This window comes from Choloepus didactylus, chromosome 14 (genome assembly GCF_015220235.1).
Source record: "Choloepus didactylus isolate mChoDid1 chromosome 14, mChoDid1.pri, whole genome shotgun sequence".
NCBI classification, from domain to species: domain Eukaryota; kingdom Metazoa; phylum Chordata; class Mammalia; order Pilosa; family Megalonychidae; genus Choloepus; species Choloepus didactylus.
Window position 1 is genome coordinate 96,172,237 of NC_051320.1, and position 19,952 is coordinate 96,192,188.

Here is a 19,952-nt window from a genome sequence, read left to right on the forward strand (position 1 = left end):
GAGACTAGATGCATTAAGAACAGGTCTCATTAGAGACATCCCCCAAGACCCCAGTGCTCTCTCCCATCCCTGGTCAGAAGGGCATGGAGGGCACCCCAGGAGCCCCGGGGCTCGAGCACTGAAGGTGGAAGGAGCCAGGACCCCACGTGCACAGCTGGGCTTCATGCGAGGAGGAAATAAATGTGTTCTCTGCACGTGTGGGTGCACTGGATCCTGACACACACTTGCCATCCCTTGGTTACTAAAACCTGTGAGTGTGACTTCTCAGGATATCTGAACTCAAAGTACATCAGAAAAGACCCGATGGCAGCCCCCCACGGCAGACGGAATGATCAGAAGCTCTCAGTCTTCCCACACGGGGGAGAAATCCAACATCTCAACACACAGAGAAAATCTTTCACCCAAAAAATGATGCTCCACTGCATATGTGATCACTGAGTTTTGAAAGTGTGGAAGTTTTCAACAAATGGTCAAATGCTACTATCTCTCTGAGCCTGTTCTGAAGGAAAAGCCTATGGATTTGAGAAATGGAAGGGACAGGCTTTATCTAGAGACTATTACAGGAAAACTGCCCTTTCACAGGTAATATCAAAACTCTTCACAAAACGTAACAACACAGAGATTCACTAGAAGCAGCTTAAAAAGAACAAGAAACATGCTGCAAAGGAGAGGCTAGGCCTCCCTATAATTGTGCCTAAGAGCCTCCTCCCGAATGCCTCTTTGTTGCTCAGATGTGGCCCTGTCTCTCTAACTAAGCCAACTCGAAAGGTGAAATCACTGCCCTCCCCCCTACATGGGATCAGACACCCAGGGGAGTGAATCTCCCTGGCAACGTAGAATATGACTCCCGGGGAGGAATGTAGACCGGCATCGTGGGACGGAGAACATCTTCTTGACCAAAAGGGGGATGTGAAAGGAAATGAAATAAGCTTCAGTGGCAGAGAGATTCCAAAACGAGCCGAGAGATCACTCTGGTGGGCACTCTTACGCACACTTTAGACAACCCTTTTTAGGTTCTAAAGAATTGGGGTAGCTGGTGGTGGATACCTGAAACTATCAAACTACAACCCAGAACCCATGAATCTCGAAGACAGTTGTATAAAAATGTAGCTTATGAGGGGTGACAATGGGATTGGGAAAGCCATAAGGACCACACTCCACTTTGTCTAGTTTATGTAAGGATGAGTAGAAAAATAGGGGAAGGAAACAAACAAACAAACAGACAAAGGTACCCAGTGTTCTTTTTTACTTCAATTGCTCTTTTTCACTTTAATTATTATTCTTGTTATTTTTGTGTGTGTGGTAATGAAGGTGTCAGGGATTGATTTTGGTGATGAATGTACAACTATGTAATGGTACTGTGAACAAAATGTACAATTTGTTTTGTATGACTGCATGGTATGTGAATGTATCTCAATAAAATGAAGATTAAAAAAATAATAAAATAACATAAACTTCAAAAAAAAAAAACAAGAAACAAACCTCATAATCTTATCAGCCACAACCAGATAAGTAAATAAATGTGATTCAAGGGGAATATCTAGAAAATGACCTGGAAATGCATATCACTGAGAAAATGGTTTTTTTTCCTCCTGCAGGTTCTCAGTGCCTGCCCCAAACAATTCAGCAAACCACGAACTTCTTAAACACAGATTTTGAAACCCAAGAGGCCACTGACATGAACAGTGATGAGGCCCGGGGCAGCCGCAGTGTGGAGGGCAGCAGGCAGGACGCCAGGCCAGAGGCAGAGCAGAACACCCAGGCCCGAAGCGGCTGCACTCAGCACTGAGGACACAGGGCCTTCCAGAAGGCTCTGCTGCACCCCGAGGCGGTTCCAGGGCATGAGTCAGCAGAGTGAGGGACAGCAAAGGAGCAAGAAAGTGCACGCCAGCTGACCAGAGAGGAAGTCCCAGGTCCCCACAAGCCCTCGAACGGGCCCCTGGACTGCGCTCAGTGCACGCCCACGCACCCCACCCGGCCTGGGGCGCCCCTGAGCAGGAGTCCTACCGCTCCACCTCCACCCCAGGCCCCCAGACCCCAGGACAGTGGTCCTTGGCCCTTCTCAGCCACCACAAGGCCAGACCCGCCCAACAGCTTACCTCCGCTCCCCTCAGCCTATTTCCAGAGGGCCCGGGGCGGCCTGGTGGGCGGTGTCCCTCCCCAGCTCCCACTGCACACAGGGCACCCGGTGCTTCAGGGCCCCAGACAGCCCACGTCCCGGCGACTTGCTCCGCACAGGGTCTGCAGGCGCCCGGCTCCAGCCCCTGCGGGTGCTGCTCCCCTCTCCCCTCACCCAGCTCCACACCCCCTCCCCAACCCAACACCACCACTTGCATAATAAAGGGCCTGGCGCAAAGGAATGTGCCTGGGCTCACCCAGCCCTCTGCTGGGCCCAGAGGCATCTCCACACCCTCCCCCAACCTGCTCGGGAAGCTGAGGATAGCTGCCAGGTTCCAGGGAGGATCCCCAAGGGGGCACATTTCACTGTAAAGCACTCATGAAAGGCATGTATTTGTTTTGTTTTGTTTTAAAAAAGGATTAACTTAGCTTCCTTTAGACCTGCAATCTCCTGGACCACACATAACTAGCATCTATCCACATCCTTGTTATTTTCCCCCAAATGGCCACTTTTCCTTAAAAGATGTACTTTTAAGACTTTGAAGGCTGCATGCCGAGGAGGCCCAGCTGTGTCTCTGCAAGAATATACCTCCAGTTTTAAAGTGACAGTTCACAAAAAGTTGGGGCTCTGAGTGCAAAAAGCCACATATCTTAACAGCTTGCCCATCATGGAGCAGACACACCTGAAGGTATCAGTGTCACAACCAGAGGTCCCCACCCCCCACACCAAAGTCTGCCAATAACAAACAAAAACCACATGGATAAAGAAGTCTTCAAAGATAGGCCCAAACAATTCCATCTGTTAACAAAAACTAACTGTTGAATTAAAGGTTGCAAGTTCAAACACAATCTGGCTATTGTAAACAGTGCCTCAGTTTATCACTGTAACAATAACGCTCTTTCAAAGACTAATAAAGCCCTCCGCCAAGGCTCTACCCGCCAGCATTTTTAAGATACTTTGCAGGATAAATATTAGCTCGGGACTTGCCTGCATGAGAAGTGAAAACTGCCAAAGAAGCAGTTTAAAAAGAAAAAAGCAGCAACAGCTGTCTGCTGACGTTTCCAAGACTCTGGATCCTGCAGCCCCCTTCCCCCTTTCAACAACCACAGCTCCACTTCCAGGGATCTTGGCCCACCCTGCAGGGTGCTGGGTGCTTATTCTCATCATAGCAAATCCCCAGGAACCTGCAAGGTGAGCCCACCAGGATGACTGAAATCCCAACCCTGTCCTGCCAGACATCCCTCTCGGTTCCTGCCTTCCCAGCCTGGCCCGCAGAGCCTGCCCCTCAGCACCATGCACGCTCAGCCCTGGGCCTGGACACCCCACACCCAGAACTGCCGCCCCCCTGCAGCTGTCTGCCCCCTCTGGGGCTCTCACGGTGCAGTGCCCTCTGCCCACTCCTGTCCTGGGGGTCACTGTTTCCACACTGAGAGCAGGGCTGTGACAGCGACAGGCACTCAACAAACAGCCACCTCAACCAAAGCCAACAGAAAGGACTCGAAAAATGGACTTAATAAAATTGAGGAAAGATTTTAGGGTAATTGTTGGGATTAAAGAGAACAAAGGAGCAATAAGACTTAAATTTGATTTAAAATTAACTTCTTGCAAGTCATGGAAGTGGCCTGGGGCCCACATGCAGACCGGCAGCCGGAGGGTGGGCTCACAGCCAGCGTGTCTGGGCGACCAACTGCCGAGGTGAATCCCAGATGTCAGGTCCCTGAGCTTCAGCTGTGGGGAGTTCTGTTACGTTTAATACAGCAGCTTGCAACTCAAAGGACTGTGGGCCTCGGGGGCTGTAAGGACGAAGCTAACTCCTGCAGTCCTTGCTCTTTCACACCATGCTACTTCCGCCTCTACAGTGTTCTGACACAAAGCAGGGTCCTGGGCGTTTTCTCCGCGTGGTGTGAGGACACGTGAGGGTCCAGGAAGCTTCCTGGCGCGACTACAGAAGGTGGTGGAGCAGCAGAGGCCTTCCAGCCCAGCCTCCACGTCCCCCCTGTAAACGGGAGCACCTCCTGCACGTCTCGAGAACGTAAGGATGCGGAGACCACCTTCCACAGCCTCCACAGCAGGCGCTCCAGGAAAGGAGCGGCAGCCGCCACGGCCTTCAACTCGAGAGAAAGGTTTAATTTCCATTTCAGTGGCTCAAAAGAATAAAAGGATAATCTAATAATAAGGAGATCATCGGTTACGGGAGGAGTTTTACCCAGAATTTTACTTAAAGAGACAAAATATTTTGTTCTCAGAAACAAATGTTTAGGTCAGTTAAGTATTTCTAATTACTAATCAGAAATTTAAGTGTAGCCTGCCATTTCTTTTTAAAGAAGGCATAGAGTACATAAAAACCTAGACCACCATCACCGATTCTGCCTCCTCTTGTGCAGCTTTCTGAACACTACGAACCAGCTACCCTGTGTCGATTAGGTAACCACGTGGCAGCCCTGAAGGGGGCTCCAGACAGCGGGGCGTTCTCCTCCCCTGGGGCGCCTGTGATGAGCTGCCCCGGGCCAAGTGGGGCGGGGAGGTGGGGGGCAGCGAGATGGCCAGGTGGGGGCGGGGGGGGGGGTGAGTGGAGCAGGTGGTGTCCAACCGGCACAGCCCTTGGCCAGCACTGCGTCCGCAGGAGCATCCTCCCAAGACGTGCTCAGAGAGAAGGGAGGCACAGGGGCGGCAGAGAGGGGCTTCCCCCACCAGTAAGTTCTCAACTTCACTCTAGCTTCCTACCCAGTGCCCCAGAACAGGCAAGGAGAAGGCACAGGGGAAGAAAAATGAGGCAGCTTGACACTGCTCCCCAGGATGTCTCAACTCCCGAGCCCACGGTGCTGCCACCAGCTCCACCTCTTCCCACACCTCAGGACAGTCCCAGAGGGCCCCGCGACAGACCAAGGCATCAGAGGCACCCTGGCGAGTCAGCTTTTGGCTACCCAGGGGCAAGGGTTTGGGGATTTCCCTGCCACAGTTGAACTGCAGCTTGACGGCACCGTAGACCGAGGCCAAGGCTTGCTCTGAGTCAAGAGCAGAGCGCGGTGAGGCAGCGGAGAATCTTCTCTCCACACTGCTCCTTGGCTGCAGCACGATGTGTAATTAAGGCAGGCATCTGAAAAGTGACAACTCCGAACCCTCGCACCCTGGTTTCTAAGTAACGTCATTTCACCCACACAAACCACAAGTGAGTGCCCTTGGAGCAAACACTATATGACAAGGTTTAGAAAGTCAGAGATGGGGGTTTTATGTTCACCTTAACAGTATGTACTTGCTTTACAACTGAAGTAACGGGATTTAAAGTACACATCTGAGCACTTTGCTCTCTCTCTGAAATTCAATTACATGATGACAGTGGACTTCTTGAGAACTAAGTGTACTAGATCCAAAGACTGCAGTTAAATCATGACCCTCATGAAAGGAAACTTTTGGGTTTTTGACCTAAGAAGGAAGTGCCCCTAAAGAGAGCTCCAACTCACAAGGGATGCTGCGTGGAGAGAGCCGTTGGGGCCTTGGTGGTGAGGGCAGGGGCAGGGGCCAGTCTGGGAGGCCTTCCAGGGTGCAGAGCCTGGCCTGGCGGGTAGCGCTGCCCTGCGTGCCTGCTGCAGCTCACGCGGGCTGGGTGTCGGCACACAGCTCACACCACCGTCCTGGAGCGGAGAGCTGGACTGAGCAGCAGGACGTCTGGCATCTATAAAAAAAAGTTCCCGGGGTGGGGGGAAGGCTCGGGAAACAGGCACTCCGAGATCCTTTCATTCTTTTCCTTATTTGCCACTCTGAAAACTAAGCTGCTCTTCCCATTATGAAATGGAATACGGAGACCAGTGACCCAAAGGATAAGATCACCGTGTCAAAATATGACTAGTTTGGCCAGGGGCCCAAAGTGGCTCTATTCTGTTTATCTGGTTAGAGCAAAACTCACTCAACACTAAGCCAGCTCATGTTTGTCTAAGTCCCCAAGAAGGGCTGAAACACAGGAAGCTTTCCAGCCCCTCCTGTTGAGCCCCACTGCATGCTGGCCCCTGCCCTACCCAGGGGCTCATCTGCTCCCAGGACAGCCTCACTGAGGGGGAAACAAACTGCCTGCAGCCCACCAAGGCTCTGCCACCACAGAGGCACATCCGTCACCTGTCCACCACCCAGAGCTTCCCACACGTGCCCCGCACCCAGGGCCGCGGCTCCAGCACAGCCGAGGCAGGGAAGCTGGATGACAGCAGCCCGGGCAGACCGGGCGGGTCCACCCAGCTCCCTGTCACTGGGGGGGCCTGCCTCGTGGGTCACCAATGGCCCAGCAGAGCCTGGCACACAGTGAGTGCTCAACAAAAGACCCCAGCGGACTCACTGCACAGTCCCCACCAGAATTCTGGATAGCGGCAGCAACTGGGACAGTGTCCACTGGAACCACAAACCATACCGACATGCCTGCCTTGTGTGTGGGCACCTCGAGGCTTTCATTTAATATTTCTAGCTTAGACTCCAAGACCTTACACCATAGCTGGTCCCGCCGAGGCTGAAATAAATACAGCTCCCAACTTGCTTCCCACTCACACACGTGCATCCATTACTGAGCCCCTCTCAGGGACAGGCTCTGAGCGTGCCCATTCTTCTGGAGAAGGACCCGCTTCAGAGAAGAACGAGGTGCTACCCTGGGCATAAACCCCACCAAGGCAGCCCACCTCCACAGACCTATCTTTAAAACTCCGAGAGGCTACATTCAGCTCCGTGCACAGCCACATCCACCTGAAGTTACAGGGTTCCCAAGGACATGCAGTCCAGCTGGAAGGGACAGACAGAACAAGACAGAGAGGGAAACACTCCTGCTTCCAGGTGGGGCGCCCTGCGACAGACAGGAAGGAGCAACAAACCCTGCACAACTGTGTGGAAACTTCCTGTAGCCACCGCTGACAGACCAGCTTTTCACTCCATGTTGGAAAAGGAGATTTTAGCCTTTCCCCAGAGCAGGCCCACAGCCGCTCTGCGATGACAGTCTCTGCAATGACTGCGGACGGACCGGGGAGTGCACCTTTCGACCCTTTCAGGCCAGTCCACAAAGGTGGCGCCTCCTTAAGACACTGCTTCTCTGCAAGACAACCCAGGCACAGCAGAGACCCTGGCCCCCTCCATTGCTGACCACAGAGGCCTGGGCGCGGGCATCAAAGGGCCCCACTGCACCTGCACCTGCTTGGTGAGAGGACCCCCAGGGGACGCTGCCAGGTAGGTGCTCCTGCTGGGGAACCAGCATGAGCTGCACCCAGAGGGCCAAAAAGGCAGGAGTTGGGGCTCTGGCCCTCCACCAGCCTGCGTGGGACCCCAGCATCTTGGGCTCTGCCCCGCCCAGCCCCCAAGAAGAGGGGCCTGAGTGCGTGGTTGCTCTTCCTGCGACCCCCACGTAGCACCTGGGACTTGGTGATGGGAAAGAAAGAGCTGGTGATTCCTCACGTCATGACAAGGCCTCTGTCCTCACGGCCGGCTGTCGGGTTCAAAAGCTGGTACTCAGTCTCCCCAAGAACACCAACCGGGGCCACCCCCCCCCCAAGCCCGACACTGCTTCTCAGCATAGGGAAGTCAGAATGGTCACTGCCCAGGTGTCCAAGAAGATTCAGAGAACTACCAGGTGAGAGGGAGGAGCTGTGACTGAGAAGTGAGGATTCAGCCAATGATCTGATAACTGACTCATTAGACAGATATTCCTTTTTCTTCTCTAGCATATTGGAACAGCCAGAAGGAAATACCTGAGATTGTGGAGCTGTAATCCAGTACCCTCGATCTTTAATAATGATTGTATAACTCTATAGCTTTCATCTTGCGACCGTGTGATAGTAAAAACCTTGTGACTGACACCCCCTTTACCCAGTGCATGGGTAGATGAGTAATGAAATAAAGACGCGCATTAAAAAAAAAAAAAAAAAAGAGCCAGCACGCCCCCATGGAGGAACATTTAAGGTGCTAAACGGCACTCTCTGCGCCCCGACCCTAGTCCCCAGCAGCCTGGTCCTCGGCACCGTGGCCCCTCCTGGGGTCACCTGGAGGCCCTACAAGCAGGCAGGGCCTGACTGCCCAACTTCCCTGCTTGCTCATTTACTGTAGCCCCCACACGCCACCTCCTACCTCGGCCACCCCTTCTACCCCGTAAGCTGGCGGGGTGAACGAGAAGCTGTTCTCTGCAAACCTAAGGTTACGCTCCACAGTGAGCCCAAACAAATGAATCGTTCCTCAGGTTCAAGGCCCCTGGGGGGGTTCCTGGCTCACCCTGGGCTTTAGAGCTCTACCTTTAACCAGCCGGGCCCTACCGAGTACTTTAACCATCAACTTTTCTTGGCAGATGAACACAAGCAGCAGGAGGCCAGGGCCACAGCAGGTCTGAGTTCCGGCCCTGCAGTGTGCGAACTCGAATAAGCCACCTAACATCTCCGGGCCGCACGCCGGGCCCAAGTCGAGGCGCCCTGATTCCGCAATGCAGAAAACACAGGCGGGAGGCAGTGCCGTCACCTGGGAAAGGTCTGTGGGGCCCGGAGGAAGCCTGTAATAGACACTATAAACTCATCACCTCACTCTCTCTTCAAAGGGATCCTTCTAACAGGGAAAATACATAACCGCAATGAGCAAAGCCTTTCCTGGAGGATACTAATTTTCAGCGCATGACTCACTGCTCAGAGACCTGGTATGCCAGGCCACCTGCGCGCAAGGATGCTTCAGTTACAGAAAGAAACGCTGGCATGGGGGCGCACAGAGGGGACCGCGTCTGCAAAGGCCCAGGGGGGCTGCTCCCGGCCGTCCCTGTCCCCGGTGCCACAGCCAGGATGCCTGGACACCTCCCCATCGGGAACGCCCCGTCAGGACCCCATCGGAACCACCTTCTCCCCGGCTTTCCGCCTCCCAGGCCCCTGCTAAGCTCCATGCCTGTGCTCCGCCCCCCTCGTTAACCTTTCAGGGCCTCTCTGGACTTTCACATTCCTCTTGGAAACTATTCCCATGGCCTGGACCAACAGCCAATTAAATGCAGTTAACTACAAATATAACAAATACTTAAGTACGTGGTTAGAGGGCATTCTTTCCGGCATCTCCTCAGTCTTACTAAAAAAAGAATTCCAGGCTATAAAAGGTTAAATATGCCAAGAGTGGCCTTTCACCCCACCACCCTTCTTGGAGGGCTGCTCCCCGTCCACCCCACCCGGCAGGATGGTGGCAGCCCTAGCGTCGCTGCAGCACCTGCAGCCGGGCCACCGAGCTCTCAGTTCAGCGAGGGAGGCACGAGGGCCCCCGAGCGTGGGACACAGCAGCAGAAGGCGCCAAGGGAGGAGTGCATGACAGGTGGGGAAGCCAGGGAGCCACCAGGTCGTGAACTCCCAGCCATCAAAACTCTCAGACCTGTCCCACCCACTCGCTCCTCCTGCGGGCACATGGGTCGGTCACTGCAGCCTGTGTGTGTTCAACAGCCCCTCCCACCCGCTCCCAGAGTCCCAAGTGTTCCCAGGGTTCCTGACTCACTCCTCCAGGCAAGCCAGCGGGGTTCCTCCCTCTGCACCCCAGCAGCCCCCTCTCCCCGCCCTGGCTGCCTCAGCACCCAGATGGTGCTCACACACAAGGGGATGTGACAGGTATGGACAGCATCCACAAGAACGCCCTTGTTCTCACTCCAGCTCCTGTTCACCACCCTTCCAAATTCCGCAGCATCTGCTACAACACACATGCGGCCAAGCTCCCCTCGCCAGCGGCCTACTGGCCACCCCTGCTGGCCTCCTCCAGCTTCACGTTCATCAGACCCCTGCGTGGTCCAGCTGGGCCTGCTGCTCCCACCTCTGAGCCGGCTGGGACACTCCTGCAGTTTGGAATGCTCGGCTAACCCAGGCATGCACACCAACCAACATAGGCCTCCACCGAGTCCTCCCAGTCACACCCCTGTTGGATCCCGGCCCCTTTCTCTGGGGAACTGCAAAGCCCTTGTACTTTGACGTCTCTGCAGAAGCTACCTAGTAAGATGCTTTGTGTGGGTACACAGCAATTATAGCTAAAACTCATAAAACACTTCCAATAAGCCAATTACTACTCTAAATGCTTTCTCTTTATTAACTCACTCAATCTTCACACCATCCAGCATGAAACCTAATATCACCTCCACCGTACAGAAGAGGAAACTTGAGACACAAAAGGTTCCATCTGTTGCCCGAAGACCCAGGACTAGACAAACCGCTGGCTGGGGAGCCCACCCTCTCAGCCGCTGCGTGTTATCTCAGCAACCTCGCCACGTCCTGAATGCAGAGGCTGGGGCCCACACACTCACACCGACAACCCCCTTACAGCAGAACAAAAAGAGAAGACACTGAAGGATGGACTGCACAAAAAATTAAGGAAGACGCAGACGAAGAAACCACCACCCTCTTTCTGAAAAAGAAGACACCTAGAGACAAACTTCACAAAAACATACAAGACGCAGACGACGATGCCCCACACCGCACCCCGGAGGACTGGAGGAGGATGGAGCCATGGCCAGCGGCACTAGGCTCGTGCCCCGGCCCTCCAGACTCCAGCAGGGCCCTCTTCTCCTTCTCTGATTTTTAACTGGACAAGGGAATCTGAAATTTCGCCCGGGAAAATGCCAGGAAAACTGTAAAAATTAAAAGTAACTGGCAACTGAACAGCATGTGGTGGCAGAGGGCCAGGCCTGCTAAGCTTTAAAACCCTCTGACACCTCTGTGACCACAGTGGTGTGGTGCCTGCTCCCAAACAGGCAGGAGCGGTCCAGCAGAACAAGACAGAAAACCCAGACACAGGTTCACGGCCACGCATGAGTCTGAGTAAGACAAACGTGGTATCTCAATCCCGTAAAGAAAAGACTCATTATTCAAAATGGCTCCAGGGACACCAGGGCAGTCCTCAGGACAAAGGGGCTGGGCTAGGCACCTCGTTCAACCACCAGGAGAAGTTCCCAGGGGACCAGAGACTTAAATGCAAAAACGAAAGCAGAAATGAAGCAAAAAATGCAAGGAAGTTGTTATAATCACTGCGTTTCTCTAAGATCCTCTAAGATTTCTAGAGATATCCCGAAGGCATTAAGAAAATACTGATCATATGACCAAGGAATACTAGAACATCGCACACAGGAGGGAAAACACCATCACCATCAAAGTCAAAAGACAAATGACAAGCTGGGGACCTGACCTGCCCTCACATACACCGTGCTCTCTCAAAACCTCAAGAACGTTCCTGGGTATTTACACAAATGACTGAAAATGCATGTCCACCACCTAAAAACCTGTAAACAAATGTTTATGGCAGCTTTACTCATAATTGCCAAAAAGTGGAGGATGCAAGACGCCCTTCAACGGGTGAGTAGATAAACAGTCATATATCCATACAAAGGAGTAGTATTCAGTGATAAAGAGAAATGAGCCGTCAAGTCATGAAAAGGGTCCTAAGTGCATGTTGCAAAGTGAAAGGAGCAGTCTGTAAGGGCTGCACGCTGCCCGGTCACAGCTGCACAGCATTCTGGAAAAGGCAACACCACAGAGACAGTAAAATGATCAGCGGCCACCAAGGGTTCAGGGGGAGGAAGGGGGTGACCAGGTGGGGCCCAGGGTCAGGTGGCAGCGGCACTGCTGTGCGTGTCCTGTAAGGGGGACACAGGGCATCGTGCATTTGTGAAACCCACAGGACACGAGTGACCCTCATGCAAACCACGGGCTTCGGCTCCCAATGAACCCTAGGGCCTCACCAACCGTAACAACACATTCCTCCAGTGCAGGATGTGCCTGCAGGGGAAACTGAGGCAGGAGGTGGGGATATACAAGGACCCTTGGTCTTTCTGTGCAACCTTCCTGTAAACCTAAAACTGCTCTAAGTCTATTAATTTACCAAAAAAAAAAAAAAAAAAAAAATTTAAGGAAAAGGCTGACAAGTCTACTACAAAAACGGGCAAAAATATTCTCTATGAACAAAGAATTCAAGGAAAAGGAGATACAAATGGCTATTAAATATACATGTAAAGATGCTCAAGCTCACATGCAGTAAGAGAAATGCAAAGTAGAACTACTTTCAGATGCCACTTTTTCATTCACCACACAGTGATCCACGGCAGTGCCTGGGCTGCAGAAGGCGGCCTCGGAATGTTCCTGGTGGGCTGCACAGGGAGAGGCTGCCCCACTCCTACCCACGTCGGAACAGCCTGCAGAACCACCCAAACTGTCCGGAAGAGGTGTCCGAGGGGAGCCCCACAGCGCTGTCTGTCAAGGACTGGAAATGGCCTCTGCCCCCGTCAGCCCACCTTCCCGAGCGAGCACTGGCACGGCTGCAGGCTGCGCTGCCCGCACCTGCCCCTCGACCACCACCACCACTGCGCCTGCCCTTCCATGCCTGCCCTCCCAGCCGAGCTATGCAATGCAATGCCACGAGCCGGGTGGACAAAACCTGCAGGAATAGGAGGGAAAGGAGCAAGAGTTCCATGTCATTCCAGTTTTGGGGGTGAGAATCCTCCTTATCTCAAGCTAAGAAGTTGAGCAGGCAGCAGGACCCGCGCATCTAGGTTGCAGTCAGAGACCTGAGTCCATAACATAAAGCTGCCAACCCTTGGGCAGGGACAAAATGGAGCAGAAGTGGGAGGGGAGGATAGGGCAGGGGCGGGAGGGGTTAGGAGAGGACCCGAGACCCCCAGGAGGGAAGGTGGAAAGCCAGAGCTATCTTCCCAGGAGGCAGGAGGGAGAAAGCAGCAAGGGCAGTGGACAGGGACCGCTTAAGGCTGGGGGAGCCCCAGGGGAGTGGTGGGCACAAAGCCAGGGCGAAGCAGGGTGGCGCAGGCAGGAGGGGCGGGGCCAAGAGGCAGTGAGTAGAGCACAGGCAACGCTCCGAGAGAACCACAGGCTGCTGCTGGGCAGGTGCAGAGTCAATGAGGGATTTAAAAACTTAGTGTACAACAGCCCTTTCCCTCACTTTGCATTTGTAACATGCAGGCACTGGAATAAAGTCTGAGGAGCCACGCAAAGATGTGATGAGAACCGTGGCTCACCGTTAGAAAGGGTTCTGATCTCTAAGGGCTGCACCAAGTATCAGAGGTGTTCATCCCAAACACACAAAATGTTTTCTTTACTTGAAGCGTATGGAGAGGTGATTTTATTAATAGGGGTGGCTTTGGGTTTCTCCTGGGCTGGAAGAGCTGGGCTGGCCTGCCAAGAAGAGGGTGCCCGCCTGTGCAGAAGCCAGGCGGTGAAGGGTCATGCTTCCAGAAGCAGGCAGAGCCAAGTGACCATGCGCCAGGAGGACGGGAGGGGTCCGGCAGCTGGCAGGGCCTCTGCAGAGAGGCCATCAGGGAGAAGGCTGGGAGCCCGGGACCTTCCGGTCCTCGCCAGGGCAAAAGGCTCTGGGCAAAGCCAGCCCTGCACCGCCCTCCCAGGCCAAGGACAGAGGGCTGCACGGGAGTGCTGGCCCAACCTCTTCAGTGCCGAGTACAATCCCCGACTCAACACTGTGTCCGTGAAAACGACCCACTGACAGTCCGGGTTCCTCCTCCCCTCAAAGAACTTTTAACATCTGCATCTGTTTACTAATTCCACCCCCTTAACCCAGGGCATTCTTCTGGCGATGAGTTAACTCCACATGCAAACAGGGGCGCTGAAACCATCAAAGCCCCACACTGGAGCTCTGTATTACAGTTCTCTAGGGTATCAGACTCAACAGGAGATATGTGTTTGTGTGTGTGTGTTTGTGTTCGTATGTAATGTAAATATTAAGAGATTTATTCCACGAATTGGCTCATTTGACAGTGGGGATGGGCAAGTACAAATTCCATAGGGCAGGACGCAAGCTGGGAACTCCAATGAAGGTTTTGATGGATTCCCCAGGGAAGCTGGCTGGCTCGGCAGAGAAGGAAATTCTCCCTTCTGATGCTGAAATCACCTCTTCTTTTGGCCTTCAGCTGATTGGATGAGACGTCTCTCATTGTTGAAGACAATCTCCTTAGTTGAGTGTAGATACCATCAGCCATAGATGCAATCAACTTGCTGATGACTTAGATCCATGAAATGTCCTCACAGTAACAATCAGGCCAGTGTTGGCTTGACCAGACACCTGGATTCCATCACCTGGCCAAACTGACACATGACCAGCTCCCAGCCTGACCTTCTGGCCCTGGTGCAGCTCAGAGGGGAGAGTTCCACCTCCCCACGCCAAGGCTTCCAGAGCTCACTTCTGCATTTCTCAACATAACACTGTATAATTCTTCTGGACAACCCTGACTTTCAGTGACTATTACTGCTAGTTTTAACTACCCTACCTTGTCCCAAAAGGTGAATTCAAGGTGCCCCACTATCACCGCTTAGGAACAGGGACTCCACTGCACAGGCTTCAGGATTCTGCAGGGGCCTCGAGACAAGACATCCCAAGTCCCCATTGTGGGGCTTTTCCATAGGACATGGGATGAACCAAAGGCTGGGGCCAGCCGCTCTGGGGGGAATCGGACGATGGAACCGGCTCACACCCTCACCGGGCCAACCACTGCCTTCGGGAATCCAGAGACAGGCGGGCAGCTCCAGCCCCACCCTCTGGGGTCCAGAACAGGGGTTCCCAATCTGGGGCCCAGGGATGGGGGGCAGGGAGTTAACTGAGGAGCAACTTCCAGGGATGAGTGTTAGGAGATCCACAAACATTCCCAAAATTACACAAAAAATCAAAATTATACACAAAGTTATACAAAAATTATACACAAAATCAGGTGTATATGCATGTTTCTGAGATGGTCCATAGCTGTTACCAAATTTTCAAAGGAATTCCGTGACCCAGAAAAGGTTAAGAAAAGACGGATCTCAGCCGGGGGTGGGTGGCTGCAGAGGGCGGGTATACACATTCGCCCAATTGGTTACAGGAATTTCTGCTGGGATACAGCTATTACATATCCTTGTCATCTTTTTTTTTTTTTTTTTTTTTTTTTGATGGTAAGTTCTCCCTTTTTTAGTTCCCTTAGAACTGACTTGAGCAATTTAGGTTCATACTTAAAAAAAAAGACAAACAGAGGCAAAGAGAAATAGAAAAACAGCTTCCAAGTTGAGGGAAAACCCGAGGGCCAGCCTAGATTGTTGCAGAGCTAAGATTTTTCTGCAGCTCGCCAAACATACACTCAGTGATGTCAGAAAGCAATGAACTAGAATTTCTAGAAACTGAATTCCAAAGAATGGACAAAAGTATGAACTACAAGGAAAACTACTGTCATTGTATCAAATATAAGTAATTCAGACAAGAAATGGTGCCTGGAGTCAAGCCCCTGGATAAACGGTATTTACTTGGCACACAAGAGTGATAATGAGCTTGTTTTGAACCCTTTGTATACAGTATTAGCTCATTTATTTTGAGAAGTAACCTAGGACAGACCCCAGCTGAGGAAAGACACAGCTAGAAAAAAACAGCGTCAGCAAAACACTGGTTTCACATTACGTAAGGAAAACACGAGCGGCTCTCCAGATTAAACATTACCCTTATCTTCACGCCAGGCTGAAACGAGGAGGAGTCTGGGCATCAGCGTCACCTCTTCCCCTCGGCTCTCAGTAGTGGCCGCTCCTCTAGCTCTCTCAGTATTATTCAAGGACCACAGGCCCCAGAAACCGAGTACGGTAAACACGCTGCCCAACAAGCCCTCCGTGGAGCCCCTGCCCCAATCCAGACTGCTCCCGGGGTGCTGCAAGGCTGCACAGGAGACGGACGGGTGGGAGACAATGGGGGCAACATGCAGCCCTGCATACGGAGCCAGGGGAACGGGGCAGCACCTGGAACCAGGACAGATGAAAGCAGGGTCAGCCGCGGGCCCTGGGCTCCCCAGGCCGGCCGGAGCGCTGCGTTCTCAGCTACACTGTCCAGTGCAGTTCTTTCCCTCAGCACCTTTCCAAGACCCCAAGTTCCCACAAAACTCACAGCTAGTCTCCTCCAGCCACAAGGGACGGTGCAGACCGACCCCCCCACTGTCCCAGGCAGGTGGAGTAAACAATGCGGGCAGGGGTGCGGGGGTGGTGGTGCCCGGGCCCACCTCTTTGTGAAGTCCTTTCATTCAACTCTCCTCGCCCTGTTTCCTGGCAAGAGCAGGGCCTAACTGACACAGCAACTAACATCCCTCCAAGAAACACGTGCACGTGCACCTGCACACTCACGCACGCACACTCACGCACAGCCACCACACTGCCCTGAAGCTGTCAGTGATAAAAACTGCAGCCTCTCTGCAATTACGAAGGCCTAACCCTAAGAAGTTCTTGATCGATGTTATAACATTTAAATAACAAAGCAAGGCTAGGTCATCGTCCGGAAACTGACGCTGAGCTGGGAGACAGCAGCATGTATAGGTAGGCTCCTGACCCCACGGCACTTAGGCAGGGGGCTCCTATGCCTTAAGGGCCCAAACTGGACAGTAATCATTCCAACAGTCATTAGATGCCCACAGAGTTGAATGACTTCAGAACAGTGCCAAGAAAACAACACTCCAGCACAACTCCTCTTAAGCTGGCCATGTGGGCCCGAGCTCTTGCAGAGCAACAACTTATTATAAAGACGGCAAATCTATTTCTATCCCACCCAGGCCAAAGGAAGAGGAAGTCCTTTGGGTAAGATGTACCCAAAAAAGACCCTCTAAGAATAGCCCACGGTGTCACTCTTTGCCTCTGGGAGGTGCAGGGGCCACGCTTAGGGGGACCAGGGGGGGGCCAAGTGATGCCCAGAAGGCAGGAGACAGTGGGGGGGCCACAGCTCAGGAAAGCTCAGTCGGGGCGTGGGGACTGGCTGCTGAGGGCCAGGAGTGCTCTGTGGGGCTCCAGGCACTCATGAACCCCCTCAGTCCTCGCAGCGGACGATGATCGAGCCCATTTTACAGGTGGGGCCCGGGGTTCAGGGGGTTAAGCCATGTGTCCCAAGTGTGTGCGTGTGTGCATATATGTGTGTGCACGCTGTGGAGGCCCCAGATTCCAACCCAGGAGGCCATCTGGGATGCCAGCTGGCCTCAGGCCACACTGCCCCTGGCTGGGATCCCTCCCCAGTGACCTCTGGCCTCCACAAGCCATCCTGAGCACACCTGAATCCCAGTGTCACCATCTTCTCCTTAGGTCCTGCAGCAAATCCCTAATCCCAGCAGAGACAGACTCTTATCTCCCGTTTCAAAAAGGAGGGTAATAAATACCTCAGCTCAGGGTTGCCTGGGCGTGAGAACCACACAGCGCCTTACAAAAGACAGGCATGAGGAAATGCTTCCGAAGGAGGGGTTGCCCAGACAGGGCTCAGGGTCCTTTGTCCTGAGCTTCCCCACAAGCCCCTCTGCTCAGGTGGGAGAGCACAGGAAGCCCTGGGGGCCAGGAGATCAGAGAAAGCAGGCCTGGAAAGCCAGTGGGGGCCCAGGCGAGGGTCGGACACACGGGGGGCCCCAGGGAGCAAAGGGCAAAAGGCAAGGAGGGCGCTGGCCCGCAGTGGGGGAGGGGCGCTGGCAGGGAGCGGGGAGGGGGCTGGCCAGCAGTCAGGGAGGAGGTGCTGGCAAGGGTGGGGGGAGGGCCCGGCCAGCGGTGGGGTGGGGTGGGGTGGGGCGGGGAGGGCTGGGCCGCCAGCCGGTGCATTACATCCTACCTAACAGGAACTCACTCAGTGCCAGCCACAAAGCTCTGTGGAGGGTGAACGCACCAGGGCAGACTACAGAGGGTGGTTCTGCAAGAGTTTTCTCTGGAGACTTCTTCCAGGACTAAGCCCTGATAGTGGATGCAATGAGAGGAGTTAAAGGCCCCCGGATGCCCTGGCAGACCGTGTCAATGTGCACACACCTAAGGGGGCACCCTGACAGCCTCTGAGCAGCAGGTGCTACAGCGTGAGGCACTCACCCAGGCCGGGCCTCCCCCAGGGAGTGTTTCTGGACAGCACTCCAGAGCCAGAGGGGCCCTGGGACCATCCGCCCTCCTCCCTGCCCCTGCCCCACTCTCTGCCTGGTCTCCCTGAGCCTGGTGCTGGAGCCCTCGCCCCTCCCAGGATGAGGGGACAGAGTCCCTCTGACAAGGCTGCCATCCAGGCTCGACCCAACGCAAAACAACTGCTGTCCGGGCACGACATTGTCCCTGGCCACGTACCTGGTGGCAGTGCTGTGGGGAGTCGTCATTTAATCAGGCTCTACCTTCACCTGCCAAAGCAAGACACGCCCTCCTGCTCCTGAGTCCCACCCCTGGCTCCCGGTGGTCGGCTTCGTTTCTGTCTCCACTTCCAAGAACTTCCCTCAAGAGCCTCAGCTAAACCTGATAATTCTCTTGTGCGTTCAACGTATCACCAGCTTCTGTTTACATATTATTCTTCAGCTGCCCCTCCTCTGCCTAGGCTAAGGTTGCCTACCCACCTCCTACTGTCCCTAGTCCACTTTACGGCAGACACACTCAATGAGGAGTTAGAACCCAAGGGAGTCATCCAGGGCCTCCAAGCAGAAGCACAGCACGTCCCACTGAGCCTGCCCATACCAGGCACTGACAAGTGCTTTTCAAGAGGAGGTTGGGATGACCCAAAAACACTCAAGAGGAGAGATGTCTTCAGAGTCCCCAACCCACCCGAGGGCAGTGCCACTAGTCTGCCAGCACTGCGTAATCACAAAGCCCCCACCCCACCCCATCTCCACCACACAGCACTGGAAATACACTGAGCTCGAGAGGCTCCCCCTGGCTTCTTCCTAGCAAACGCGGTTGGTGCTTTTCAGAGTATCCACCCGTAGCTGCCCCCCGCCCTCCCAACGAGTCACTACACACCCCGGGCCCCAGGGACTGCATCCCTCTTGGTCTTCTGGGTGAGCCCGTCCTGCCGGGAAGCAAGAGGGTGCTTGGAGCAGGAGGCAGGCCTGGGCCCCAGGCCCAGCAGAGACGACTCCAAAGCCAAAGCAGAACTGTGTGGGCAGAAATGAAACCCCAGATGAACAGTGTTCTGAGGCGATCATGAGAAAATTGAGAAAAGCCACATTAAAAGTTTTAAACACTACTTTCCAAAACCATATCGTAACCATACAGAAAGCCACAGACGGCATTCACTTGGCTGTCATCCACTTCCCCAGACCCACAAAACTTAATCAGAAACCTATCTGAACTTTACAACCACAAACGGACAGTGTCCACAGAACTCTTATCGCCACACAGCTCTGCTGCCCCCAGAGCTGCTTGAACTGTCAGAAGTTAACTGAGGACCCGGCCTAGTTCGGTGAAAATGCCCCCGAGAACCTCCCCTCCCCCAAACACACTCCAGTTCTCACAGATCTGCTAGGAAATGGCAAAGTACTTTTTTCTCTTCTCACACAATTTTTGAATTGTAACTGTCACTGACTAGTTAAAATTGTTCCAATTTTCATTTGACTACCCTAAACATCACCTCTTGTCATCTTCTGAAGTTACCAATATGTCACACACCAGTCACAGTACTGAACAGGAAACCACGAGATCCCCAAATTGCAAAAAATACACGTATTTCAGCGCCCCATCCACGCAGCTCTTCACAGCAGGAGACGGGTTACCCAGCCCAGCGGCTCACAGGGCTGTGCGGGAGGCCTGGGGCTCCTGGGTTTCAGGCCCTGCCCGCGAAGCCAGCCCCTTCCACATCACCTGCGCCACGCAGCCCCCACACCCCCCTCGTTCCCGCGTCCTGTCTGCAAAGCTCTCCCCCTTTTTCACATGGCTCATTCCCACCTGTCCCCAAAACTCAGCTCAAAAACAGGCAAAATGTCGGTAACTGTTGAAATGGAGTGATGTGTCCATGGGGCTCATTAGGAAACACACGTAACAAAAAGCTTTTAAAAGAACCCTCCATTTAGTTCAACCCTCACCCCCCCAGGTGTCTCCATGGCCACACGCTGATTCCGATGCCCGTCCCATGTTCTGCCAACACC

General features: G+C 53.7%; 1 protein-coding gene across 2 annotated transcripts in view; it reads right to left on the bottom strand.

Annotated features, from left to right (window-relative positions):
- Positions 1-19,952, bottom strand: part of SLC45A4 (solute carrier family 45 member 4) — an 88,014-nt gene that overhangs the window by 59,201 nt on the left and 8,861 nt on the right. Inside the window, exon 1 of one of the 2 annotated variants that reach the window (XM_037803633.1) lies at positions 2,100-2,205. The exons of the other annotated variant lie outside the window; for it this stretch is intronic. The gene's annotated coding sequence lies outside the window, so the exon portion shown is untranslated. Of the gene's footprint in view, positions 1-2,099; positions 2,206-19,952 lie in introns of those variants that run through there. 2 annotated transcript variants of the gene reach the window in all.